The sequence below is a fragment of the Ranitomeya variabilis genome, chromosome 5, assembly GCF_051348905.1.
Source record: "Ranitomeya variabilis isolate aRanVar5 chromosome 5, aRanVar5.hap1, whole genome shotgun sequence".
In the NCBI taxonomy this organism is placed as follows: Eukaryota; Metazoa; Chordata; class Amphibia; order Anura; family Dendrobatidae; genus Ranitomeya; species Ranitomeya variabilis.
In genome coordinates, this window is record NC_135236.1 from 486293513 (window position 1) to 486319803 (window position 26291).

Below are 26291 nucleotides of genomic sequence, written 5' to 3' on the forward strand. Positions count from 1 at the left end.
TGTGACTGCACATGAATGTTCCGTGCTAAGATTCTATCTACTGCAGGCAGCGCACCTGGTTGGTCAAAAGCATTGGAATACTCACACAGGTGTAGATGGAGAAGACAAGCAGATTCGAGATCAGCACATACACCAGTTTTCCTTTTTTTTTTCAAATACATATAATACACCACATTTGGAAGTCGGTGGTCCACAAGAGGGAGACAATGGTTTACAAAAGAATTCATGCGGCGGTCACAAATGCGGTATGTATGGCAGAACTACTCATTGGATACTTCAATTGAAACGCCGCCAAGTACTGACAGCAGGGCCTAATTTTGTAGATGGCACAGTATATTTGCAACACTGTAAGAAAGGCCTAATACAGGCCTACATCTCAACACACCTGTTGCAGCAACCAGTAAAGACAAATTGATTGACTGACTGATTGCATATTGAATGCAATACAATGCTTGACATACATAGGTGAAAGCAAGGCCAGGCAAGGCACACAAAATGTTGCAAATGGTCAAGTGAAATCAAGCAAAATGCTACATTTGGCATCTGAAATGTGCTTTGCTGACACTGAAAAGTATTCACATAAAGGGTTAAAAGACAACTTGCGCTGATTTCAATGCAATCTGTTTTTGGAAACCGGATCAGAGAAGGAGCGCAGTGTTCCCGGAGATACTGCAATAACGAGTCAATGCGTGGAGTGGACAGAGCAAGCTCCATTTCCAGCTCCCTGGGCTAAAAATCCATTTAATATGGATAGGGGACGTATCAGATATTAAACTGATAAGAACAGATACTACACTACATCTTGAGCGGAGGCGACGACGACGACGGATGCATAAGGCCGAGAAACGATAACCAGAAATGGTTTGCCACTTCTGACGCACCTAGGCCTAAAACTGACACCCATTGTGGAGACAGAGCAAAAAGAGTGCCGCAGGGAAGACATTTCCAGAAACGCTGGGATGCATTCTCAATGACAGTTCTGCTGTGTGTGTGCGTGTGTTCAAGCTGTGCACGACGCGTTTTGAATCTGCATAACTCCGCCTACTTTGACCACACCCTCCATCCCCATTGTGACTGCACATGAATGTTCCGTGCTAAGATTCTATCTACTGCAGGCAGCGCACCTGGTTGGTCAAAAGCATTGGAATACTCACACAGGTGTAGATGGAGATGACAAGCAGATTCAAGATCAGCACAGACACCAGTTTTCCTTTTTTTTTCAAATACATATAATACACCACATTTGGAAGTCGGTGGTCCACAAGAGGGAGACAATGGTTTACAAAAGAATTCATGCGGCGGTCACAAATGCGGTATGTATGGCAGAACTACTCATTGGATACTTCAATTGAAACGCCGCCAAGTACTGACAGCAGGGGCCTAATTTTGTAGATGGCACAGTATATTTGCAACACTGTAAGAAAGGCCTAGTACAGGCCTACATCTCAACACACCTGTTGCAGCAACCAGTAAAGACAAATTGATTGACTGACTGATTGCATATTGAATGCAATACAATGCTTGACATACATAGGTGAAAGCAAGGCCAGGCAAGGCACACAAAATGTTGCAAATGGTCAAGTAAAATCAAGCAAAATGCTACATTTGGCATCTGAAATGTGCTTCGCTGACACTGAAAAGTATTCACATAAAGGGTTATAGGACAACTTGCGCTGATTTCAATGCAATCTGTTTTTGGAAACCGGATCAGAGAAGGAGCGCAGTGTTCCCGGAGATACTGCAATAACGAGTCAATGCGTGGAGTGGACAGAGCAAGCTCCATTTCCAGCTTCCTGGGCTAAAAATCCATTTATTATGGATAGGGGACGTATCAGATATTAAACTGATAAGAACAGATACTACACTACATCTTGAGCGGCGGCGACGACGGATGCATAAGGCCGAGAAACGATAACCAGAAATGGTTTGCCACTTCTGACGCACCTAGGCCTAAAACTGACACCCATTGTGGAGACAGAGCAAAAAGAGTGCCGCAGGGAAGACATTTCCAGAAACGCTGGGATGCATTCTCAATGACAGTTCTGCTGTGTGTGTGTGCGTCTGTTCAAGCTGTGCACGACGCGTTTTGAATCTGCATAACTCCGCCTACTTTGACCACACCCTCCATCCCCATTGTGACTGCACATGAATGTTCCGTGCTAAGATTCTATCTACTGCAGGCAGCGCACCTGGTTGGTCAAAAGCATTGGAATACTCACACAGGTGTAGATGGAGAAGACAAGCAGATTCGAGATCAGCACAGACACCAGTTTTCCTTTTTTTTTCAAATACATATAATACACCACATTTGGAAGTCGGTGGTCCACAAGAGGGAGACAATGGTTTACAAAAGAATTCATGCGGCGGTCACAAATGCGGTATGTATGGCAGAACTACTCATTGGATACTTCAATTGAAACGCCGCCAAGTACTGACAGCAGGGGCCTAATTTTGTAGATGGCACAGTACATTTGCAACACTGTAAGAAAGGCCTCATACAGGCCTACATCTCAACACACCTGTTGCAGCAACCAGTAAAGACAAATTGATTGACTGACTGATTGCATATTGAATGCAATACAATGCTTGACATACATAGGTGAAAGCAAGGCCAGGCAAGGCACACAAAATGTTGCAAATGGTCAAGTGAAATCAAGCAAAATGCTACATTTGGCATCTGAAATGTGCTTCGCTGACACTGAAAAGTATTCACATAAAGGGTTAAAAGACAACTTGCGCTGATTTCAATGCAATCTGTTTTTGGAAACCGGATCAGAGAAGGAGCGCAGTGTTCCCGGAGATACTGCAATAACGAGTCAATGCGTGGAGTGGACATAGCAAGCTCCATTTCCAGCTCCCTGGGCTAAAAATCCATTTAATATGGATAGGGGACGTATCAGATATTAAACTGATAAGAACAGATACTACACTACATCTTGAGCGACGACGACGGATGCATAAGGCCGAGAAACGATAACCAGAAACGGTTTGCCACTTCTGACGCAACTAGGCCTAAAACTGACACCCATTGTGGAGACAAAGCAAAAAGAGTGGCACAGGGAAGACATTTCCAGAAACGCTGGGATGCATTCTCAATGACAGTTCTGCTGTGTGTGTGTGCGTGTGTTCAAGCTGTGCACGACGCGTTTTGAATCTGCATAACTCCGCCTACTTTGACCACACCCTCCATCCCCATTGTGACTGCACATGAATGTTCCGTGCTAAGATTCTATCTACTGCAGGCAGCGCACCTGGTTGGTCAAAAGCATTGGAATACTCACACAGGTGTAGATGGAGATGACAAGCAGATTCAAGATCAGCACAGACACCAGTTTTCCTTTTTTTTCCAAATACATATAATACACCACATTTGGAAGTCGGTGGTCCACAAGAGGGAGACAATGGTTTACAAAAGAATTCATGCGGCGGTCACAAATGCGGTATGTATGGCAGAACTACTCATTGGATACTTCAATTGAAACGCCGCCAAGTACTGACAGCAGGGGCCTAATTTTGTAGATGGCACAGTATATTTGCAACACTGTAAGAAAGGCCTAGTACAGGCCTACATCTCAACACACCTGTTGCAGCAACCAGTAAAGACAAATTGATTGACTGACTGATTGCATATTGAATGCAATACAATGCTTGACATACATAGGTGAAAGCAAGGCCAGGCAAGGCACACAAAATGTTGCAAATGGTCAAGTAAAATCAAGCAAAATGCTACATTTGGCATCTGAAATGTGCTTCGCTGACACTGAAAAGTATTCACATAAAGGGTTAAAAGACAACTTGCGCTGATTTCAATGCAATCTGTTTTTGGAAACCGGATCAGAGAAGGAGCGCAGTGTTCCCGGAGATACTGCAATAACGAGTCAATGCGTGGAGTGGACAGAGCAAGCTCCATTTCCAGCTCCCTGGGCTAAAAATCCATTTAATATGGATAGGGGACGTATCAGATATTAAACTGATAAGAACAGATACTACACTACATCTTGAGCGGCAGCGGCGACGACGGATGCATAAGGCCGAGAAACGATAACCAGAAACGGTTTGCCACTTCTGACGCAACTAGGCCTAAAACTGACACCCATTGTGGAGACAGAGCAAAAAGAGTGCCGCAGGGAAGACATTTCCAGAAACGCTGGGATGCATTCTCAATGACAGTTCTGCTGTGTGTGTGTGCGTGTGTTCAAGCTGTGCACGACGCGTTTTGAATCTGCATAACTCCGCCTACTTTGACCACACCCTCCATCCCCATTGTGACTGCACATGAATGTTCCGTGCTAAGATTCTATCTACTGCAGGCAGCGCACCTGGTTGGTCAAAAGCATTGGAATACTCACACAGGTGTAGATGGAGAAGACAAGCAGATTCGAGATCAGCACAGACACCAGTTTTCCTTTTTTTTTTCAAATACATATAATACACCACATTTGGAAGTCGGTGGTCCACAAGAGGGAGACAATGGTTTACAAAAGAATTCATGCGGTGGTCACAAATGCGGTATGTATGGCAGAACTACTCATTGGATACTTCAATTGAAACGCCGCCAAGTACTGACAGCAGGGGCCTAATTTTGTAGATGGCACAGTATATTTGCAACACTGTAAGAAAGGCCTAATACAGGCCTACATCTCAACACACCTGTTGCAGCAACCAGTAAAGACAAATTGATTGACTGACTGATTGCATATTGAATGCAATACAATGCTTGACATACATAGGTGAAAGCAAGGCCAGGCAAGGCACACAAAATGTTGCAAATGGTCAAGTGAAATCAAGCAAAATGCTACATTTGGCATCTGAAATGTGCTTCGCTGACACTGAAAAGTATTCACATAAAGGGTTAAAAGACAACTTGCGCTGATTTCAATGCAATCTGTTTTTGGAAACCGGATCAGAGAAGGAGCGCAGTGTTCCCGGAGATACTGCAATAACGAGTCAATGCGTGGAGTGGACAGAGCAAGCTCCATTTCCAGCTCCCTGGGCTAAAAATCCATTTAATATGGATAGGGGACGTATCAGATATTAAACTGATAAGAACAGATACTACACTACATCTTGAGCGGCGGCGACGACGGATGCATAAGGCCGAGAAACGATAACCAGAAATGGTTTGCCACTTCTGACGCACCTAGGCCTAAAACTGACACCCATTGTGGCGACAGAGCAAAAAGAGTGCCGCAGGGAAGACATTTCCAGAAACGCTGGGATGCATTCTCAATGACAGTTCTGCTGTGTGTGTGTGCGTGTGTTCAAGCTGTGCACGACGCGTTTTGAATCTGCATAACTCCGCCTACTTTGACCACACCCTCCATCCCCATTGTGACTGCACATGAATGTTCCATGCTAAGATTCTATCTACTGCAGGCAGCGCACCTGGTTGGTCAAAAGCATTGGAATACTCACACAGGTGTAGATGGAGATGACAAGCAGATTCGAGATCAGCACAGACACCAGTTTTCCTTTTTTTTTCAAATACATATAATACACCACATTTGGAAGTCGGTGGTCCACAAGAGGGAGACAATGGTTTACAAAAGAATTCATGCGGCGGTCACAAATGCGGTATGTATGGCAGAACTACTCATTGGATACTTCAATTGAAACGCCGCCAAGTACTGACAGCAGGGCCTAATTTTGTAGATGGCACAGTATATTTGCAACACTGTAAGAAAGGCCTAATACAGGCCTACATCTCAACACACCTGTTGCAGCAACCGGTAAAGACAAATTTATTGACTGACTGATTGCATGTTGAATGCAATACAATGCTTGACATACATAGGTGAAAGCAAGGCCAGGCAAGGCACACAAAATGTTGCAAATGGTCAAGTGAAATCAAGCAAAATGCTACATTTGGCATCTGAAATGTGCTTCGCTGACACTGAAAAGTATTCACATAAAGGGTTAAAAGACAACTTGCGCTGATTTCAGTGCAATCTGTTTTTGGAAACCGGATCAGAGAAGGAGGGCAGTGTTCCCGGAGATACTGCAATAACGAGTCAATGCGTGGAGTGGACAGAGCAAGCTCCATTTCCAGCTCCCTGGGCTAAAAATCCATTTAATATGGATAGGGGACGTATCAGATATTAAACTGATAAGAACAGATACTACACTACATCTTGAGCGGCGACGACGACGGATGTATAAGGCTACGTTCACATTTGCGGCCAGCGCCGCAGCGTCGGGCGCCGCCGCATGCGTCATGCGCCCCTATATTTAACATGGGGGCGCATGGACATGCGGCACACTTGCGTTTTGCGCTGCATGCGTCGCTGCGGCGCCCGCGTCCAGGCGCAGAGGACGCAGCAAGTTGCATTTTTGCTGCGTCCTAATTCAATGAAAAAAACGACGCATGCGGCGCAAACACAGCGTTGTGCATGCGTTTTGCTGCGTTTTTGTTTGCGTTGTGCGCTGCGGCGCACAACGCAAATGTGAACGTAGCCTAAGACCGAGAAACGATAACCAGAAACGGTTTGCCACTTCTGACGCAACTAGGCCTAAAACTGACACCCATTGTGGAGACAGAGCAAAAAGAGTGCCGCAGGGAAGACATTTCCAGAAACGCTGGGATGCATTCTCAATGACAGTTCTGCTGTGTGTGTGTGCGTGTGTTCAAGCTGTGCACGACGCGTTTTGAATCTGCATAACTCCGCCTACTTTGACCACACCCTCCATCCCCATTGTGACTGCACATGAATGTTCCGTGCTAAGATTCTATCTACTGCAGGCAGCGCACCTGGTTGGTCAAAAGCATTGGCATACTCACACAGGTGTAGATGGAGAAGACAAGCAGATTCGAGATCAGCACAGACACCAGTTTTCCTTTTTTTTTCAAATACATATAATACACCACATTTGGAAGTCGGTGGTCCACAAGAGGGAGACAATGGTTTACAAAAGAATTCATGCGGCGGTCACAAATGCGGTATGTATGGCAGAACTACTCATTGGATACTTCAATTGAAACGCCGCCAAGTACTGACAGCAGGGGCCTAATTTTGTAGATGACACAGTATATTTGCAACACTGTAAGAAAGGCCTAATACAGGCCTACATCTCAACACACCTGTTGCAGCAACCAGTAAAGACAAATTGATTGACTGACTGATTGCATATTGAATGCAATACAATGCTTGACATACATAGGTGAAAGCAAGGCCAGGCAAGGCACACAAAATGTTGCAAATGGTCAAGTGAAATCAAGCAAAATGCTACATTTGGCATCTGAAATGTGCTTCGCTGACACTGAAAAGTATTCACATAAAGGGTTAAAAGACAACTTGCGCTGATTTCAATGCAATCTGTTTTTGGAAACCGGATCAGAGAAGGAGCGCAGTGTTCCCGGAGATACTGCAATAACGAGTCAATGCGTGGCGTGGACAGAGCAAGCTCCATTTCCAGCTCCCTGGGCTAAAAATCCATTTAATATGGATAGGGGACGTATCAGATATTAAACTGATAAGAACAGATACTACACTACATCTTGAGCGGCGGCGACGACGACGGATGCATAAGGCCGAGAAACGATAACCAGAAATGGTTTGCCACTTCTGACGCACCTAGGCCTAAAACTGACACCCATTGTGGAGACAGAGCAAAAAGAGTGCCGCAGGGAAGACATTTCCAGAAACGCTGGGATGCATTCTCAATGACAGTTCTGCTGTGTGTGTGTGCGTCTGTTCAAGCTGTGCACGACGCGTTTTGAATCTGCATAACTCCGCCTACTTTGACCACACCCTCCATCCCCATTGTGACTGCACATGAATGTTCCGTGCTAAGATTCTATCTACTGCAGGCAGCGCACCTGGTTGGTCAAAAGCATTGGAATACTCACACAGGTGTAGATGGAGATGACAAGCAGATTCAAGATCAGCACAGACACCAGTTTTCCTTTTTTTTTCAAATACATATAATACACCACATTTGGAAGTCGGTGGTCCACAAGAGGGAGACAATGGTTTACAAAAGAATTCATGCGGCGGTCACAAATGCGGTATGTATGGCAGAACTACTCATTGGATACTTCAATTGAAACGCCGCCAAGTACTGACAGCAGGGCCTAATTTTGTAGATGGCACAGTATATTTGCAACACTGTAAGAAAGGCCTAATACAGGCCTACATCTCAACACAACTGTTGCAGCAACCAGTAAAGACAAATTGATTGACTGACTGATTGCATATTGAATGCAATACAATGCTTGACATACATAGGTGAAAGCAAGGCCAGGCAAGGCACACAAAATGTTGCAAATGGTCAAGTGAAATCAAGCAAAATGCTACATTTGGCATCTGAAATGTGCTTCGCTGACACTGAAAAGTATTCACATAAAGGGTTAAAAGACAACTTGCGCTGATTTCAATGCAATCTGTTTTTGGAAACCGGATCAGAGAAGGAGCGCAGTGTTCCCGGAGATACTGCAATAACGAGTCAATGCGTGGAGTGGACAGAGCAAGCTCCATTTCCAGTTCCCTGGGCTAAAAATCCATTTAATATGGATAGGGGACGTATCAGATATTAAACTGATAAGAACAGATACTACACTACATCTTGAGCGGCGGCGACGACGGATGCATAAGGCCGAGAAACGATAACCAGAAATGGTTTGCCACTTCTGACGCACCTAGGCCTAAAACTGACACCCATTGTGGAGACAGAGCAAAAAGAGTGCCGCAGGGAAGACATTTCCAGAAACGCTGGGATGCATTCTCAATGACAGTTCTGCTGTGTGTGTGTGCGTCTGTTCAAGCTGTGCACAACGCGTTTTGAATCTGCATAACTCCGCCTACTTTGACCACACCCTCCATCCCCATTGTGACTGCACATGAATGTTCCGTGCTAAGATTCTATCTACTGCAGGCAGCGCACCTGGTTGGTCAAAAGCATTGGAATACTCACACAGGTGTAGATGGAGATGACAAGCAGATTCAAGATCAGCACAGACACCAGTTTTCCTTTTTTTTCAAATACATATAATACACCACATTTGGAAGTCGGTGGTCCACAAGAGGGAGACAATGGTTTACAAAAGAATTCATGCGGCGGTCACAAATGCGGTATGTATGGCAGAACTACTCATTGGATACTTCAATTGAAACGCCGCCAAGTACTGACAGCAGGGCCTAATTTTGTAGATGGCACAGTATATTTGCAACACTGTAAGAAAGGCCTAATACAGGCCTACATCTCAACACACCTGTTGCAGCAACCAGTAAAGACAAATTGATTGACTGACTGATTGTATATTGAATGCAATACAATGCTTGACATACATAGGTGAAAGCAAGGCCAGGCAAGGCACACAAAATGTTGCAAATGGTCAAGTGAAATCAAGCAAAATGCTACATTTGGCATCTGAAATGTGCTTCGCTGACACTGAAAAGTATTCACATAAAGGGTTAAAAGACAACTTGCGCTGATTTCAATGCAATCTGTTTTTGGAAACCGGATCAGAGAAGGAGCGCAGTGTTCCCGGAGATACTGCAATAACGAGTCAATGCGTGGAGTGGACAGAGCAAGCTCCATTTCCAGCTCCCTGGGCTAAAAATCCATTTAATATGGATAGGGGACGTATCAGATATTAAACTGATAAGAACAGATACTACACTACATCTTGAGCGGCGACGACGACGACGGATGCATAAGGCCGAGAAACGATAACCAGAAACGGTTTGCCACTTCTGACGCAACTAGGCCTAAAACTGACACCCATTGTGGAGACAGAGCAAAAAGAGTGCTGCAGGGAAAACATTTCCAGAAACGCTGGGATGCATTCTCAATGACAGTTCTGCTGTGTGTGTGTGCGTGTGTTCAAGCTGTGCACGACGCATTTTGAATCTGCATAACTCCGCCTACTTTGACCACACCCTCCATCCCCATTGTGACTGCACATGAATGTTCCGTGCTAAGATTCTATCTACTGCAGGCAGCGCACCTGGTTGGTCAAAAGCATTGGAATACTCACACAGGTGTAGATGGAGAAGACAAGCAGATTCGAGATCAGCACAGACACCAGTTTTCCTTTTTTTTTCAAATACATATAATACACCACATTTGGAAGTCGGTGGTCCACAAGAGGGAGACAATGGTTTACAAAAGAATTCATGCGGCGGTCACAAATGCGGTATGTATGGCAGAACTACTCATTGGATACTTCAATTGAAACGCCGCCAAGTACTGACAGCAGGGGCCTAATCTTGTAGATGGCACAGTATATTTGCAACACTGTAAGAAAGGCCTAATACAGGCCTACATCTCAACACACCTGTTGCAGCAACCAGTAAAGACAAATTGATTGACTGACTGATTGCATATTGAATGCAATACAATGCTTTACATACATAGGTGAAAGCAAGGCCAGGCAAGGCACACAAAATGTTGCAAATGGTCAAGTGAAATCAAGCAAAATGCTACATTTGGCATCTGAAATGTGCTTCGCTGACACTGAAAAGTATTCACATAAAGGGTTAAAAGACAACTTGCGCTGATTTCAATGCAATCTGTTTTTGGAAACCGGATCAGAGAAGGAGCGCAGTGTTCCCGGAGATACTGCAATAACGAGTCAATGCGTGGAGTGGACAGAGCAAGCTCCATTTCCAGCTCCCTGGGCTAAAAATCCATTTAATATGGATAGGGGACATATCAGATATTAAACTGATAAGAACAGATACTACACTACATCTTGAGCGGCGGCGACGACGGATGCATAAGGCCGAGAAACGATAACCAGAAATGGTTTGCCACTTCTGACGCACCTAGGCCTAAAACTGACACCCATTGTGGAGACAGAGCAAAAAGAGTGCCGCAGGGAAGACATTTCCAGAAACGCTGGGATGCATTCTCAATGACAGTTCTGCTGTGTGTGTGTGCGTCTGTTCAAGCTGTGCACGACGCATTTTGAATCTGCATAACTCCGCCTACTTTGACCACACCCTCCATCCCCATTGTGACTGCACATGAATGTTCCGTGCTAAGATTCTATCTACTGCAGGCAGCGCACCTGGTTGGTCAAAAGCATTGGAATACTCACACAGGTGTAGATGGAGAAGACAAGCAGATTCGAGATCAGCACAGACACCAGTTTTCCTTTTTTTTTCAAATACATATAATACACCACATTTGGAAGTCGGTGGTCCACAAGAGGGAGACAATGGTTTACAAAAGAATTCATGCGGCGGTCACAAATGCGGTATGTATGGCAGAACTACTCATTGGATACTTCAATTGAAACGCCGCCAAGTACTGACAGCAGGGCCTAATTTTGTAGATGGCACAGTATATTTGCAACACTGTAAGAAAGGCCTAATACAGGCCTACATCTCAACACACCTGTTGCAGCAACCAGTAAAGACAAATTGATTGACTGACTGATTGTATATTGAATGCAATACAATGCTTGACATACATAGGTGAAAGCAAGGCCAGGCAAGGCACACAAAATGTTGCAAATGGTCAAGTGAAATCAAGCAAAATGCTACATTTGGCATCTGAAATGTGCTTCGCTGACACTGAAAAGTATTCACATAAAGGGTTAAAAGACAACTTGCGCTGATTTCAATGCAATTTGTTTTTGGAAACCGGATCAGAGAAGGAGCGCAGTGTTCCCGGAGATACTGCAATAACGAGTCAATGCGTGGAGTGGACAGAGCAAGCTCCATTTCCAGCTCCCTGGGCTAAAAATCCATTTAATATGGATAGGGGACGTATCAGATATTAAACTGATAAGAACAGATACTACACTACATCTTGAGCGGCGACGACGACGGATGCATAAGGCCGAGAAACGATAACCAGAAACGGTTTGCCACTTCTGACGCAACTAGGCCTAAAACTGACACCCATTGTGGAGACAGAGCAAAAAGAGTGCCGCAGGGAAGACATTTCCAGAAACGCTGGGATGCATTCTCAATGACAGTTCTGCTGTGTGTGTGTGTGTGTGTTCAAGCTGTGCACAACGCGTTTTGAATCTGCATAACTCCGCCTACTTTGACCACACCCTCCATCCCCATTGTGACTGCACATGAATGTTCCGTGCTAAGATTCTATCTACTGCAGGCAGCGCACCTGGTTGGTCAAAAGCATTGGAATACTCACACAGGTGTAGATGGAGAAGACAAGCAGATTCGAGATCAGCACAGACACCAGTTTTCCTTTTTTTTTCAAATACATATAATACACCACATTTGGAAGTCGGTGGTCCACAAGAGGGAGACAATGGTTTACAAAAGAATTCATGCGGCGGTCACAAATGCGGTATGTATGGCAGAACTACTCATTGGATACTTCAATTGAAACGCCGCCAAGTACTGACAGCAGGGGCCTAATTTTGTAGATGGCACAGTATATTTGCAACACTGTAAGAAAGGCCTAATACAGGCCTACATCTCAACACACCTGTTGCAGCAACCAGTAAAGACAAATTGATTGACTGACTGATTGCATATTGAATGCAATACAATGCTTTACATACATAGGTGAAAGCAAGACCAGGCAAGGCACACAAAATGTTGCAAATGGTCAAGTGAAATCAAGCAAAATGCTACATTTGGCATCTGAAATGTGCTTCGCTGACACTGAAAAGTATTCACATAAAGGGTTAAAAGACAAATTGCGCTGATTTCAGTGCAATCTGTTTTTGGAAACCGGATCAGAGAAGGAGCGCAGTGTTCCCGGAGATACTGCAATAACGAGTCAATGCGTGGAGTGGACAGAGCAAGCTCCATTTCCAGCTCCCTGGGCTAAAAATCCATTTAATATGGATAGGGGACGTATCAGATATTAAACTGATAAGAACAGATACTACACTACATCTTGAGCGGCGGCGACGACGGATGCATAAGGCCGAGAAACGATAACCAGAAATGGTTTGCCACTTCTGACGCACCTAGGCCTAAAACTGACACCCATTGTGGAGACAGAGCAAAAAGAGTGCCGCAGGGAAGACATTTCCAGAAACGCTGGGATGCATTCTCAATGACAGTTCTGCTGTGTGTGTGTGTGCGTCTGTTCAAGCTGTGCACGACGCGTTTTGAATCTGCATAACTCCGCCTACTTTGACCACACCCTCCATCCCCATTGTGACTGCACATGAATGTTCCGTGCTAAGATTCTATCTACTGCAGGCAGCGCACCTGGTTGGTCAAAAGCATTGGAATACTTACACAGGTGTAGATGGAGAAGACAAGCAGATTCGAGATCAGCACAGACACCAGTTTTCCTTTTTTTTTCAAATACATATAATACACCACATTTGGAAGTCGGTGGTCCACAAGAGGGAGACAATGGTTTACAAAAGAATTCATGCGGCGGTCACAAATGCGGTATGTATGGCAGAACTACTCATTGGATACTTCAATTGAAACGCCGCCAAGTACTGACAGCAGGGGCCTAATTTTGTAGATGGCACAGTATATTTGCAACACTGTAAGAAAGGCCTAATACAGGCCTACATCTCAACACACCTGTTGCAGCAACCAGTAAAGACAAATTGATTGACTGACTGATTGCATATTGAATGCAATACAATGCTTTACATACATAGGTGAAAGCAAGACCAGGCAAGGCACACAAAATGTTGCAAATGGTCAAGTGAAATCAAGCAAAATGCTACATTTGGCATCTGAAATGTGCTTCGCTGACACTGAAAAGTATTCACATAAAGGGTTAAAAGACAAATTGCGCTGATTTCAGTGCAATCTGTTTTTGGAAACCGGATCAGAGAAGGAGCGCAGTGTTCCCGGAGATACTGCAATAACGAGTCAATGCGTGGAGTGGACAGAGCAAGCTCCATTTCCAGCTCCCTGGGCTAAAAATCCATTTAATATGGATAGGGGACGTATCAGATATTAAACTGATAAGAACAGATACTACACTACATCTTGAGCGGCGGCGACGACGGATGCATAAGGCCGAGAAACGATAACCAGAAATGGTTTGCCACTTCTGACGCACCTAGGCCTAAAACTGACACCCATTGTGGAGACAGAGCAAAAAGAGTGCCGCAGGGAAGACTGTTGTGAATTCTGTTTGTGGGCTCCCCCGGTGGTGTTTTATGGTAGTGCCACTTATTTGCCTTCTTCTATCCTTGATCACCTGTTGACACCCATTAGGGGAGTTTCCTATTTAAGGCTGCTTGGCTGCTGGTCTGATGCCGGCCAACAATGTATCAGTAGCATTCTGTTGCATTCTCCTGCCTCAAGATCCTGTTCAGCTAAGTTGAATTTTGTTTCTAGTTTATTCTATTTTTGTCCAGCTATTTGCAATGTGACTCTCTGTAGCTGGAAGCTCTCGTGGACTGGAATTGCCACTCCAGTGGCATGAGTTGTCACTGGAGTTTTAAAGTAATTTCAGGATGGTGTTTTTGAGTAGTGTTTTGAAGTTGACCGTGAAGTGACTCTTTCCTGTACTTCTGCTATCTAGTAAGCGGACCTCACTGTGCTAAATCTGCTGTTCATCCTACGTATGTCTTTTCCTCTTGACTCACCGTCAATATCTGTGGAGGGCTGCTATCTCCTTTTGGGGTTCATCTCTGGAGGTAAGGCAGGCCTGTATATTCCTCTGATAGGGGTAGTTAGATCTCCGGCTGGCGCGTGGTGTCTAGGGCATCGTAGGAAACACTCCCCGGCTACTTCCAGTGTTGTGTCAGATTCAGGTCACGGTCACTTTAGTTCCCATCACCCGAGAGCTAGTCCATTGTTATTTTGATTTCCCTGCCATTGGGAAAATCATAACAGTTTGGCCGGACCTCATGTGTTAAAACTATGCACTAAAGCAGGAAAGGATATGAAAAGGTTTTTTTTCCTTCTGTGTTTGGAAAGTGCACCTTAGTGCTTATTTGTACTCCTTGCTTAAACTGCAGTCTTCAACCTTTTTTTTTTTTTCCTCTCCTCTTAATCTCTGAATGGCTTTGGTTACACCTGTTTGAATCATGGATCCACAGAGTTTGGTTGCAGGTCTGAATAACCTGGCTACAAAGGTCCAGAACTTACAAGATTTTGTTATACGTGCTCCAATGTCTGAACCTAAGATCCCTATGCCTGAATTTTTTACCGGAGACAGATCCCGTTTTTTGAATTTCAGAGAGAATTGTAAATTGTTTTTGTCTCTGAAATCTCACTCTGCTGGTGATCCTGCGCAACAGGTTAAAATTGTTATTTCTCTATTGCGGGGTGACCCACAAAGTTGGGCATTTGCATTGTCGCCAGGGGATCCTGCGTTATTAAATGTAGATGCGTTTTTTCTGGCTTTGGGGTTGCTTTATGAAGAACCTAATTTAGAGATTTTGGCTGAGAAAGCCTTGATAGCTCTTTCTCAAGGGCAAGATGAAGCTGAGATATACTGCCAAAAATTTCGTAAATGGTCGGTGCTTACTAAATGGAATGAGTGCGCTCTAGCAGCTAATTTCAGAGAAGGTCTCTCTGATGCCGTGAAGGATGTCATGGTGGGGTTCCCTGTGCCTACAGGTCTGAATGATGCCATGAAATTGGCTATCCAGATTGATCGGCGTTTACGGGAGCGCAAATCTGTGCACCATATGGCGGTATCTTCTGAGCAAAAATCTGTGCACCATATGGCGGTATCTTTTGAGCAAAGACCTGTGCACCATATGGCGGTATCTTCTGAGCAAAAACCTGTGCACCATATGGCGGTATCTTCTGAGCAAAAACCTGTGCATCATTTGGCGGTGACCTCTGAAAAGGCACCAGAGCATATGCAATGCGATAGTGTATTGTCTAGAGGCGAACGACAGAATTACAGGCGCAAAAATGGGTTGTGCTTCTATTGTGGAGATCCAGCTCATGTTATATCAGCATGCTCTAAACGCATAAAGAAGGTTGATAAAAAGGTTGATAAATCTTTTTCTATGGGTACCTTGCAGTCTAAATTTCTTTTGTCCGTGACATTGATTTGTACTTTATCATCTGTTACTGTGGATGCTTATGTGGATTCTGGCGCCGCTCTGAGTCTCATGGATTGGTCCTTTGCCAAGCGTTGTGGGTTTGATTTAGAGCCTCTGGAGGTTTCTATTCCCTTAAAGGGTATTGATTCTACACCTTTGGCTAGCAATAAACCACAATATTGGACACAAGTGACTATGCATCTGTCCCCAGACCATCAGGAGATTATTCGTTTCCTTGTGTTATATAATCTACACGACGTATTAGTACTTGGATTACCATGGTTACAAATTCATAATCCAGTCTTGGACTGGAGATCAATGTCTGTGCTGAGCTGGGGATGTCAGGGGATTCATGGGGATGCACCTTTGGTTCCCATTTCTTCATCTACTCCCTCTGAGATCCCAGCATTTCTGTCAGATTTTTATGATGTCTTTCAGGAGCCTAAAACTGATTCTCTCCCTCCTCACAGAGAGTGTGACTGCGCTATTGAGTTGATTCCCGGTAGTAAATTTCCTAAGGGTCGCTTGTTTAATTTGTCTGTACCTGAACATACTGCTATGCGGGAGTATATCAGAGAATCTTTGGAAAAGGGTCATATTCGCCCCTCTTTGTCTCCACTGGGGGCAGGGTTTTTCTTTGTGGGTAAAAAGGATGGTTCATTGAGACCTTGTATCGACTATCGACTTCTGAATAAGATTACAGTTAAATACCAGTATCCGTTACCTTTACTGACTGATCTTTTTGCTCGTATAAAGGGGGCGAAGTGGTTCACTAAGATCGATCTACGTGGTGCATATAATTTGGTGCGGATTAAGCAGGGGGATGAGTGGAAGACCGCATTTAATACGCCTGAAGGCCATTTTGAGTATTTGGTAATGCCTTTCGGTCTCGCGAATGCCCCTTCCGTTTTTCAGTCCTTTATGCACGATATTTTCCGTGAATATCTGGATAAATTTATGATTGTGTATTTGGATGATATTTTGATTTTTTCGGAGGACTGGGAATCTCATGTTCAACAGGTCAGGAGAGTTTTTCAGGTTTTACGAGCTAATTCTCTATTTGTGAAGGGCTCAAAGTGTATTTTTGGGGTTCAGAGAATTTCCTTTTTGGGATATATTTTTTCCCCTTCATCTATGGAGATGGACCCTGTTAAGGTTCAGGCTATTTGTGATTGGGTACAACCTACTTCTCTAAAGAGTCTTCAGAAATTCTTGGGATTTGCTAATTTCTATCGCCGATTCATAGCGGGTTTTTCTGCCATTGCTAAACCTTTGACTGATTTGACCAAGAAGGGTGCTGATGTTGCTAATTGGTCCTCTGCGGCTGTGGAGGCCTTTCGGGAGCTTAAGCGCCGCTTTTCTTCTGCTCCTGTGTTGCGCCAGCCTGATGTTTCGCTCCCGTTCCAGGTTGAAGTAGATGCTTCCGAGATCGGAGCAGGTGCAGTTTTGTCGCAGAAAGGTCCTGACTGCTCAGTGATGAGACCATGTGCGTTTTTCTCTCGAAAGTTTTCGCCCGCTGAGCGAAATTATGATGTTGGAAATCGGGAGCTCTTGGCCATGAAGTGGGCATTTGAGGAGTGGCGTCATTGGCTTGAGGGTGCTAGACACCAGGTGGTGGTCTTGACTGACCACAAAAATCTAATTTATCTTGAGTCAGCCAGGCGTCTGAATCCTAGACAGGCGCGCTGGTCGTTGTTTTTCTCTCGATTTAACTTTGTGGTTTCATATCTGCCTGGGTCTAAGAATGTGAGGGCGGATGCCCTCTCTAGGAGTTTTGAGCCTGACTCGCCTGGTGATTCCGAACCTACTGGCATCCTGAAGGATGGGGTGATATTGTCAGCTGTCTCCCCAGATCTGCGGCGCTCTTTGCAGGAGTTTCAGGTGGATAGGCCTGATCGCTGTCCGCCTGGTAGATTGTTTGTCCCTGATGACTGGACCAGTAGAGTTATTTCGGAGGTTCACTCTTCCGCGTTGGCAGGTCATCCTGGAATTTTTGGCACCAGGGATCTGGTGTCTAGGTCCTTCTGGTGGCCTTCCTTGTCTCGAGATGTACGTATTTTTGTGCAGTCTTGTGATGTTTGTGCTCGGGCTAAGCCCTGCTGTTCCCGGGCCAGCGGGTTGTTGTTGCCCTTGCCTATTCCTAAGAGGCCTTGGACGCACATCTCTATGGACTTTATTTCTGACCTTCCTGTTTCTCGTAGGATGTCCGTCATCTGGGTGGTGTGTGACCGTTTTTCCAAGATGGTTCACTTGGTACCTTTGCCCAAATTGCCCTCCTCCTCTGAGCTGGTCCCTCTATTTTTTCAGAATGTTGTGCGTTTGCATGGTATTCCTGAGAATATAGTGTCTGACAGGGGTACTCAGTTTGTGTCTAGATTTTGGCGGGCGTTCTGTGCCAGGATGGGCATCGACTTGTCTTTTTCGTCTGCATTCCATCCTCAGACTAATGGCCAGACTGAGCGTACTAATCAGACCTTGGAGACTTACTTGAGGTGTTTTGTGTCCGCTGATCAGGACGATTGGCTTGATTTTTTGCCATTGGCAGAGTTTGCCCTTAACAATCGGGCCAGTTCTGCCACTTTGGTTTCTCCATTTTTTTGTAATTCAGGGTTTCACCCTCGCTTTTCGTCCGGTCAATTGGAGTCTTCGGATTGTCCTGGAGTAGATGCTGTGGTTGATAGAATGCATCAGATTTGGGGACAGGTTGTGGACAATCTGAAGTTGTCCCAGGAGAAGACTCAACAGTTCACTAATCGTCATCGGCGTGTCGGTCCTCGTCTTTGTGTTGGGGACCTGGTTTGGTTGTCTTCTCGATTTGTTTCTATGAAGGTCTCGTCTCCTAAGTTTAAGCCTCGGTTTATCGGCCCTTATAGGATTCTGGAGGTTCTCAATCCTGTGTCCTTTCGTTTGGACCTCCCAGCATCTTTTACTATTCATAATGTTTTTCATCGGTCATTGTTGCGGAGGTATGAGGTGCCGGTTGTTCCGTCTGCTGATCCTCCTGCTCCTGTGCTGGTTGAGGGTGAGTTGGAGTATGTGGTGGAAAAGATCTTGGACTCCCGTGTTTCCAGACGGAAACTTCAGTATCTGGTTAAGTGGAAAGGCTATGGTCAGGAGGATAATTCTTGGGTGACAGCATCTGATGTTCATGCTCCTGATTTGGTTCGTGCATTTCATAGTGCTCATCCAGATCGCCCTGGTGGTTCTGGTGAGGGTTCGGTGCCCCCTCCTTAAGGGGGGGGTACTGTTGTGAATTCTGTTTGTGGGCTCCCCCGGTGGTGTTTTATGGTAGTGCCACTTATTTGCCTTCTTCTATCCTTGATCACCTGTTGACACCCATTAGGGGAGTTTCCTATTTAAGGCTGCTTGGCTGCTGGTCTGATGCCGGCCAACAATGTATCAGTAGCATTCTGTTGCATTCTCCTGCCTCAAGATCCTGTTCAGCTAAGTTGAATTTTGTTTCTAGTTTATTCTATTTTTGTCCAGCTATTTGCAATGTGACTCTCTGTAGCTGGAAGCTTTCGTGGACTGGAATTGCCACTCCAGTGGCATGAGTTGTCACTGGAGTTTTAAAGTAATTTCAGGATGGTGTTTTTGAGTAGTGTTTTGAAGTTGACCGTGAAGTGACTCTTTCCTGTACTTCTGCTATCTAGTAAGCGGACCTCACTGTGCTAAATCTGCTGTTCATCCTACGTATGTCTTTTCCTCTTGACTCACCGTCAATATCTGTGGAGGGCTGCTATCTCCTTTTGGGGTTCATCTCTGGAGGTAAGGCAGGCCTGTATATTCCTCTGATAGGGGTAGTTAGATCTCCGGCTGGCGCGTGGTGTCTAGGGCATCGTAGGAAACACTCCCCGGCTACTTCCAGTGTTGTGTCAGGTTCAGGTCACGGTCACTTTAGTTCCCATCACCCGAGAGCTAGTCCGTTGTTATTTTGATTTCCCTGCCATTGGGAAAATCATAACAGAAGACATTTCCAGAAACGCTGGGATGCATTCTCAATGACAGTTCTGCTGTGTGTGTGTGCGTCTGTTCAAGCTGTGCACGACGCGTTTTGAATCTGCATAACTCCGCCTACTTTGACCACACCCTCCATCCCCATTGTGACTGCACATGAATGTTCCGTGCTAAGATTCTATCTACTGCAGGCAGCGCACCTGGTTGGTCAAAAGCATTGGAATACTCACACAGGTGTAGATGGAGATGACAAGCAGATTCAAGATCAGCACAGACACCAGTTTTCCTTTTTTTTCAAATACATATAATACACCACATTTGGAAGTCGGTGGTCCACAAGAGGGAGACAATGGTTTACAAAAGAATTCATGCGGCGGTCACAAATGCGGTATGTATGGCAGAACTACTCATTGGATACTTAAATTGAAACGCCGCCAAGTACTGACAGCAGGGCCTAATTTTGTAGATGGCACAGTATATTTGCAACACTGTAAGAAAGGCCTAATACAGGCCTACATCTCAACACACCTGTTGCAGCAACCAGTAAAGACAAATTGATTGACTGACTGATTGTATATTGAATGCAATACAATGCTTGACATACATAGGTGAAAGCAAGGCCAGGCAAGGCACACAAAATGTTGCAAATGGTCAAGTGAAATCAAGCAAAATGCTACATTTGGCATCTGAAATGTGCTTCGCTGACACTGAAAAGTATTCACATAAAGGGCTAAAAGACAACTTGCGCTGATTTCAATGCAATCTGTTTTTGGAAACCGGATCAGAGAAGGAGCGCAGTGTTCCCGGAGATACTGCAATAACGAGTCAATGCGTGGAGTGGACAGAGCAAGCTCCATTTCCAGCTCCCTGGGCTAAAAATCCATTTAATATGGATAGGGGACGTATCAGATATTAAACTGATAAGAACAGATACTACACTACATCTTGAGCGGCGACGACGACGACGGATGCATAAGGCCGAGAAACGATAACCAGAAACGGTTTGCCACTTCTGACGCAACTAGGCCTAAAACTGACACCCATTGTGGAGACAGAGCAAAAAGAGTGCCGCAGGGAAGACATTTCCAGAAACGCTGGGATGCATTCTCAATGACAGTTCTGCTGTGTGTGTGTGCGTGTGTTCAAGCTGTGCACGACGCATTTTGAATCTGCATAACTCCGCCTACTTTGACCACACCCTCCATTCCCATTGTGACTGCACATGAATGTTCCGTGCTAAGATTCTATCTACTGCAGGCAGCGCACCTGGTTGGTCAAAAGCATTGGAATACTCACACAGGTGTAGATGGAGAAGACAAGCAGATTCGAGATCAGCACAGACACCAGTTTTCCTTTTTTTTTCAAATACATATAATACACCACATTTGGAAGTCGGTGGTCCACAAGAGGGAGACAATGGTTTACAAAAGAATTCATGCGGCGGTCACAAATGCGGTATGTATGGCAGAACTACTCATTGGATACTTCAATTGAAACGCCGCCAAGTACTGACAGCAGGGGCCTAATTTTGTAGATGGCACAGTATATTTGCAACACTGTAAGAAAGGCCTAATACAGGCCTACATCTCAACACACCTGTTGCAGCAACCAGTAAAGACAAATTGATTGACTGACTGATTGCATATTGAATGCAATACAATGCTTGACATACATAGGTGAAAGCAAGGCCAGGCAAGGCACACAAAATGTTGCAAATGGTCAAGTGAAATCAAGCAAAATGCTACATTTGGCATCTGAAATGTGCTTCGCTGACACTGAAAAGTATTCACATAAAGGGTTAAAAGACAACTTGCGCTGATTTCAATGCAATCTGTTTTTGGAAACCGGATCAGAGAAGGAGCGCAGTGTTCCCGGAGATACTGCAATAACGAGTCAATGCGTGGAGTGGACAGAGCAAGCTCCATTTCCAGCTCCCTGGGCTAAAAATCCATTTAATATGGATAGGGGACGTATCAGATATTAAACTGATAAGAACAGATACTACACTACATCTTGAGCGGCGGCGACGACGGATGCATAAGGCCGAGAAACGATAACCAGAAACGGTTTGCCACTTCTGACGCACCTAGGCCTAAAACTGACACCCATTGTGGAGACAGAGCAAAAAGAGTGCCGCAGGGAAGACTGTTGTGAATTCTGTTTGTGGGCTCCCCCGGTGGTGTTTTATGGTAGTGCCACTTATTTGCCTTCTTCTATCCTTGATCACCTGTTGACACCCATTAGGGGAGTTTCCTATTTAAGGCTGCTTGGCTGCTGGTCTGATGCCGGCCAACAATGTATCAGTAGCATTCTGTTGCATTCTCCTGCCTCAAGATCCTGTTCAGCTAAGTTGAATTTTGTTTCTAGTTTATTCTATTTTTGTCCAGCTATTTGCAATGTGACTCTCTGTAGCTGGAAGCTCTCGTGGACTGGAATTGCCACTCCAGTGGCATGAGTTGTCACTGGAGTTTTAAAGTAATTTCAGGATGGTGTTTTTGAGTAGTGTTTTGAAGTTGACCGTGAAGTGACTCTTTCCTGTACTTCTGCTATCTAGTAAGCGGACCTCACTGTGCTAAATCTGCTGTTCATCCTACGTATGTCTTTTCCTCTTGACTCACCGTCAATATCTGTGGAGGGCTGCTATCTCCTTTTGGGGTTCATCTCTGGAGGTAAGGCAGGCCTGTATATTCCTCTGATAGGGGTAGTTAGATCTCCGGCTGGCGCGTGGTGTCTAGGGCATCGTAGGAAACACTCCCCGGCTACTTCCAGTGTTGTGTCAGATTCAGGTCACGGTCACTTTAGTTCCCATCACCCGAGAGCTAGTCCATTGTTATTTTGATTTCCCTGCCATTGGGAAAATCATAACAGTTTGGCCGGACCTCATGTGTTAAAACTATGCACTAAAGCAGGAAAGGATATGAAAAGGTTTTTTTTCCTTCTGTGTTTGGAAAGTGCACCTTAGTGCTTATTTGTACTCCTTGCTTAAACTGCAGTCTTCAGCCTTTTTTTTTTTTTCCTCTCCTCTTAATCTCTGAATGGCTTTGGTTACACCTGTTTGAATCATGGATCCACAGAGTTTGGTTGCAGGTCTGAATAACCTGGCTACAAAGGTCCAGAACTTACAAGATTTTGTTATACGTGCTCCAATGTCTGAACCTAAGATCCCTATGCCTGAATTTTTTACCGGAGACAGATCCCGTTTTTTGAATTTCAGAGAGAATTGTAAATTGTTTTTGTCTCTGAAATCTCACTCTGCTGGTGATCCTGCGCAACAGGTTAAAATTGTTATTTCTCTATTGCGGGGTGACCCACAAAGTTGGGCATTTGCATTGTCGCCAGGGGATCCTGCGTTATTAAATGTAGATGCGTTTTTTCTGGCTTTGGGGTTGCTTTATGAAGAACCTAATTTAGAGATTTTGGCTGAGAAAGCCTTGATAGCTCTTTCTCAAGGGCAAGATGAAGCTGAGATATACTGCCAAAAATTTCGTAAATGGTCGGTGCTTACTAAATGGAATGAGTGCGCTCTAGCAGCTAATTTCAGAGAAGGTCTCTCTGATGCCGTGAAGGATGTCATGGTGGGGTTCCCTGTGCCTACAGGTCTGAATGATGCCATGAAATTGGCTATCCAGATTGATCGGCGTTTACGGGAGCGCAAATCTGTGCACCATATGGCGGTATCTTCTGAGCAAAAATCTGTGCACCATATGGCGGTATCTTTTGAGCAAAGACCTGTGCACCATATGGCGGTATCTTCTGAGCAAAAACCTGTGCACCATATGGCGGTATCTTCTGAGCAAAAACCTGTGCATCATTTGGCGGTGACCTCTGAAAAGGCACCAGAGCATATGCAATGCGATAGTGTATTGTCTAGAGGCGAACGACAGAATTACAGGCGCAAAAATGGGTTGTGCTTCTATTGTGGAGATCCAGCTCATGTTATATCAGCATGCTCTAAACGCATAAAGAAGGTTGATAAAAAGGTTGATAAATCTTTTTCTATGGGTACCTTGCAGTCTAAATTTCTTTTGTCTGTGACATTGATTTGTACTTTATCATCTGTTACTGTGGATGCTTATGTGGATTCTGGCGCCGCTCTGAGTCTCATGGATTGGTCCTTTGCCAAGCGTTGTGGGTTTGATTTAGAGCCTCTGGAGGTTTCTATTCCCTTAAAGGGTATTGATTCTACACCTTTGGCTAGCAATAAACCACAATATTGGACACAAGTGACTATGCATCTGTCCCCAGACCATCAGGAGATTATTCGTTTCCTTGTGTTATATAATCTACACGACGTATTAGTACTTGGATTACCATGGTTACAAATTCATAATCCAGTCTTGGACTGGAGATCAATGTCTGTGCTGAGCTGGGGATGTCAGGGGATTCATGGGGATGCACCTTTGGTTCCCATTTCTTCATCTACTCCCTCTGAGATCCCAGCATTTCTGTCAGATTTTTATGATGTCTTTCAGGAGCCTAAAACTGATTCTCTCCCTCCTCACAGAGAGTGTGACTGCGCTATTGAGTTGATTCCCGGTAGTAAATTTCCTAAGGGTCGCTTGTTTAATTTGTCTGTACCTGAACATACTGCTATGCGGGAGTATATCAGAGAATCTTTGGAAAAGGGTCATATTCGCCCCTCTTTGTCTCCACTGGGGGCAGGGTTTTTCTTTGTGGGTAAAAAGGATGGTTCATTGAGACCTTGTATCGACTATCGACTTCTGAATAAGATTACAGTTAAATACCAGTATCCGTTACCTTTACTGACTGATCTTTTTGCTCGTATAAAGGGGGCGAAGTGGTTCACTAAGATCGATCTACGTGGTGCGTATAATTTGGTGCGGATTAAGCAGGGGGATGAGTGGAAGACCGCATTTAATACGCCTGAAGGCCATTTTGAGTATTTGGTAATGCCTTTCGGTCTCGCGAATGCCCCTTCCGTTTTTCAGTCCTTTATGCACGATATTTTCCGTGAATATCTGGATAAATTTATGATTGTGTATTTGGATGATATTTTGATTTTTTCGGAGGACTGGGAATCTCATGTTCAACAGGTCAGGAGAGTTTTTCAGGTTTTACGAGCTAATTCTCTATTTGTGAAGGGCTCAAAGTGTATTTTTGGGGTTCAGAGAATTTCCTTTTTGGGATATATTTTTTCCCCTTCATCTATGGAGATGGACCCTGTTAAGGTTCAGGCTATTTGTGATTGGGTACAACCTACTTCTCTAAAGAGTCTTCAGAAATTCTTGGGATTTGCTAATTTCTATCGCCGATTCATAGCGGGTTTTTCTGCCATTGCTAAACCTTTGACTGATTTGACCAAGAAGGGTGCTGATGTTGCTAATTGGTCCTCTGCGGCTGTGGAGGCCTTTCGGGAGCTTAAGCGCCGCTTTTCTTCTGCTCCTGTGTTGCGCCAGCCTGATGTTTCGCTCCCGTTCCAGGTTGAAGTAGATGCTTCCGAGATCGGAGCAGGTGCAGTTTTGTCGCAGAAAGGTCCTGACTGCTCAGTGATGAGACCATGTGCGTTTTTCTCTCGAAAGTTTTCGCCCGCTGAGCGAAATTATGATGTTGGAAATCGGGAGCTCTTGGCCATGAAGTGGGCATTTGAGGAGTGGCGTCATTGGCTTGAGGGTGCTAGACACCAGGTGGTGGTCTTGACTGACCACAAAAATCTAATTTATCTTGAGTCAGCCAGGCGTCTGAATCCTAGACAGGCGCGCTGGTCGTTGTTTTTCTCTCGATTTAACTTTGTGGTTTCATATCTGCCTGGGTCTAAGAATGTGAGGGCGGATGCCCTCTCTAGGAGTTTTGAGCCTGACTCGCCTGGTGATTCCGAACCTACTGGCATCCTGAAGGATGGGGTGATATTGTCAGCTGTCTCCCCAGATCTGCGGCGCTCTTTGCAGGAGTTTCAGGTGGATAGGCCTGATCGCTGTCCGCCTGGTAGATTGTTTGTCCCTGATGACTGGACCAGTAGAGTTATTTCGGAGGTTCACTCTTCCGCGTTGGCAGGTCATCCTGGAATTTTTGGCACCAGGGATCTGGTGTCTAGGTCCTTCTGGTGGCCTTCCTTGTCTCGAGATGTACGTATTTTTGTGCAGTCTTGTGATGTTTGTGCTCGGGCTAAGCCCTGCTGTTCCCGGGCCAGCGGGTTGTTGTTGCCCTTGCCTATTCCTAAGAGGCCTTGGACGCACATCTCTATGGACTTTATTTCTGACCTTCCTGTTTCTCGTAGGATGTCCGTCATCTGGGTGGTGTGTGACCGTTTTTCCAAGATGGTTCACTTGGTACCTTTGCCCAAATTGCCCTCCTCCTCTGAGCTGGTCCCTCTATTTTTTCAGAATGTTGTGCGTTTGCATGGTATTCCTGAGAATATAGTGTCTGACAGGGGTACTCAGTTTGTGTCTAGATTTTGGCGGGCGTT

The 26291-nt window shown here is 45.0% G+C and overlaps 10 non-coding genes and 5 pseudogenes across 10 annotated transcripts; all 15 read right to left on the bottom strand.

The window, feature by feature from the left end:
• Nucleotides 1-644: 644 nt before the first annotated feature.
• On the bottom strand, nucleotides 645-850 carry LOC143777352 (U2 spliceosomal RNA; annotated as a pseudogene).
• An 863-nt stretch (nucleotides 851-1713) lies between these two features.
• Nucleotides 1714-1913, bottom strand: LOC143777383 (U2 spliceosomal RNA). The gene has a single exon (XR_013216133.1). It is a non-coding gene; the product is annotated as a U2 spliceosomal RNA (small nuclear RNA).
• Nucleotides 1914-2778: 865 nt separating this feature from the next.
• On the bottom strand, nucleotides 2779-2975 carry LOC143777368 (U2 spliceosomal RNA). The gene has a single exon (XR_013216125.1). It is a non-coding gene; the product is annotated as a U2 spliceosomal RNA (small nuclear RNA).
• Nucleotides 2976-3840: 865 nt separating this feature from the next.
• Nucleotides 3841-4043, bottom strand: LOC143777340 (U2 spliceosomal RNA; annotated as a pseudogene).
• An 866-nt stretch (nucleotides 4044-4909) lies between these two features.
• On the bottom strand, nucleotides 4910-5109 carry LOC143777316 (U2 spliceosomal RNA). The gene has a single exon (XR_013216089.1). It is a non-coding gene; the product is annotated as a U2 spliceosomal RNA (small nuclear RNA).
• An 864-nt stretch (nucleotides 5110-5973) lies between these two features.
• LOC143777390 (U2 spliceosomal RNA) lies at nucleotides 5974-6155 on the bottom strand. Its single transcript, XR_013216137.1, has one exon. It is a non-coding gene; the product is annotated as a U2 spliceosomal RNA (small nuclear RNA).
• Nucleotides 6156-7337: 1182 nt separating this feature from the next.
• Nucleotides 7338-7540, bottom strand: LOC143777369 (U2 spliceosomal RNA; annotated as a pseudogene).
• An 864-nt stretch (nucleotides 7541-8404) lies between these two features.
• LOC143777366 (U2 spliceosomal RNA) lies at nucleotides 8405-8604 on the bottom strand. The gene has a single exon (XR_013216122.1). It is a non-coding gene; the product is annotated as a U2 spliceosomal RNA (small nuclear RNA).
• Nucleotides 8605-9467: 863 nt separating this feature from the next.
• Nucleotides 9468-9670, bottom strand: LOC143777344 (U2 spliceosomal RNA; annotated as a pseudogene).
• Nucleotides 9671-10535: 865 nt separating this feature from the next.
• LOC143777307 (U2 spliceosomal RNA) lies at nucleotides 10536-10735 on the bottom strand. Its single transcript, XR_013216081.1, has one exon. It is a non-coding gene; the product is annotated as a U2 spliceosomal RNA (small nuclear RNA).
• An 864-nt stretch (nucleotides 10736-11599) lies between these two features.
• Nucleotides 11600-11799, bottom strand: LOC143777337 (U2 spliceosomal RNA). Its single transcript, XR_013216111.1, has one exon. It is a non-coding gene; the product is annotated as a U2 spliceosomal RNA (small nuclear RNA).
• An 865-nt stretch (nucleotides 11800-12664) lies between these two features.
• LOC143777317 (U2 spliceosomal RNA) lies at nucleotides 12665-12864 on the bottom strand. Its single transcript, XR_013216090.1, has one exon. It is a non-coding gene; the product is annotated as a U2 spliceosomal RNA (small nuclear RNA).
• Nucleotides 12865-13731: 867 nt separating this feature from the next.
• Nucleotides 13732-13931, bottom strand: LOC143777318 (U2 spliceosomal RNA). The gene has a single exon (XR_013216091.1). It is a non-coding gene; the product is annotated as a U2 spliceosomal RNA (small nuclear RNA).
• A 6723-nt stretch (nucleotides 13932-20654) lies between these two features.
• On the bottom strand, nucleotides 20655-20857 carry LOC143777345 (U2 spliceosomal RNA; annotated as a pseudogene).
• An 865-nt stretch (nucleotides 20858-21722) lies between these two features.
• Nucleotides 21723-21922, bottom strand: LOC143777319 (U2 spliceosomal RNA). The gene has a single exon (XR_013216092.1). It is a non-coding gene; the product is annotated as a U2 spliceosomal RNA (small nuclear RNA).
• Between the last annotated feature and the right edge of the window lie 4369 nt (nucleotides 21923-26291).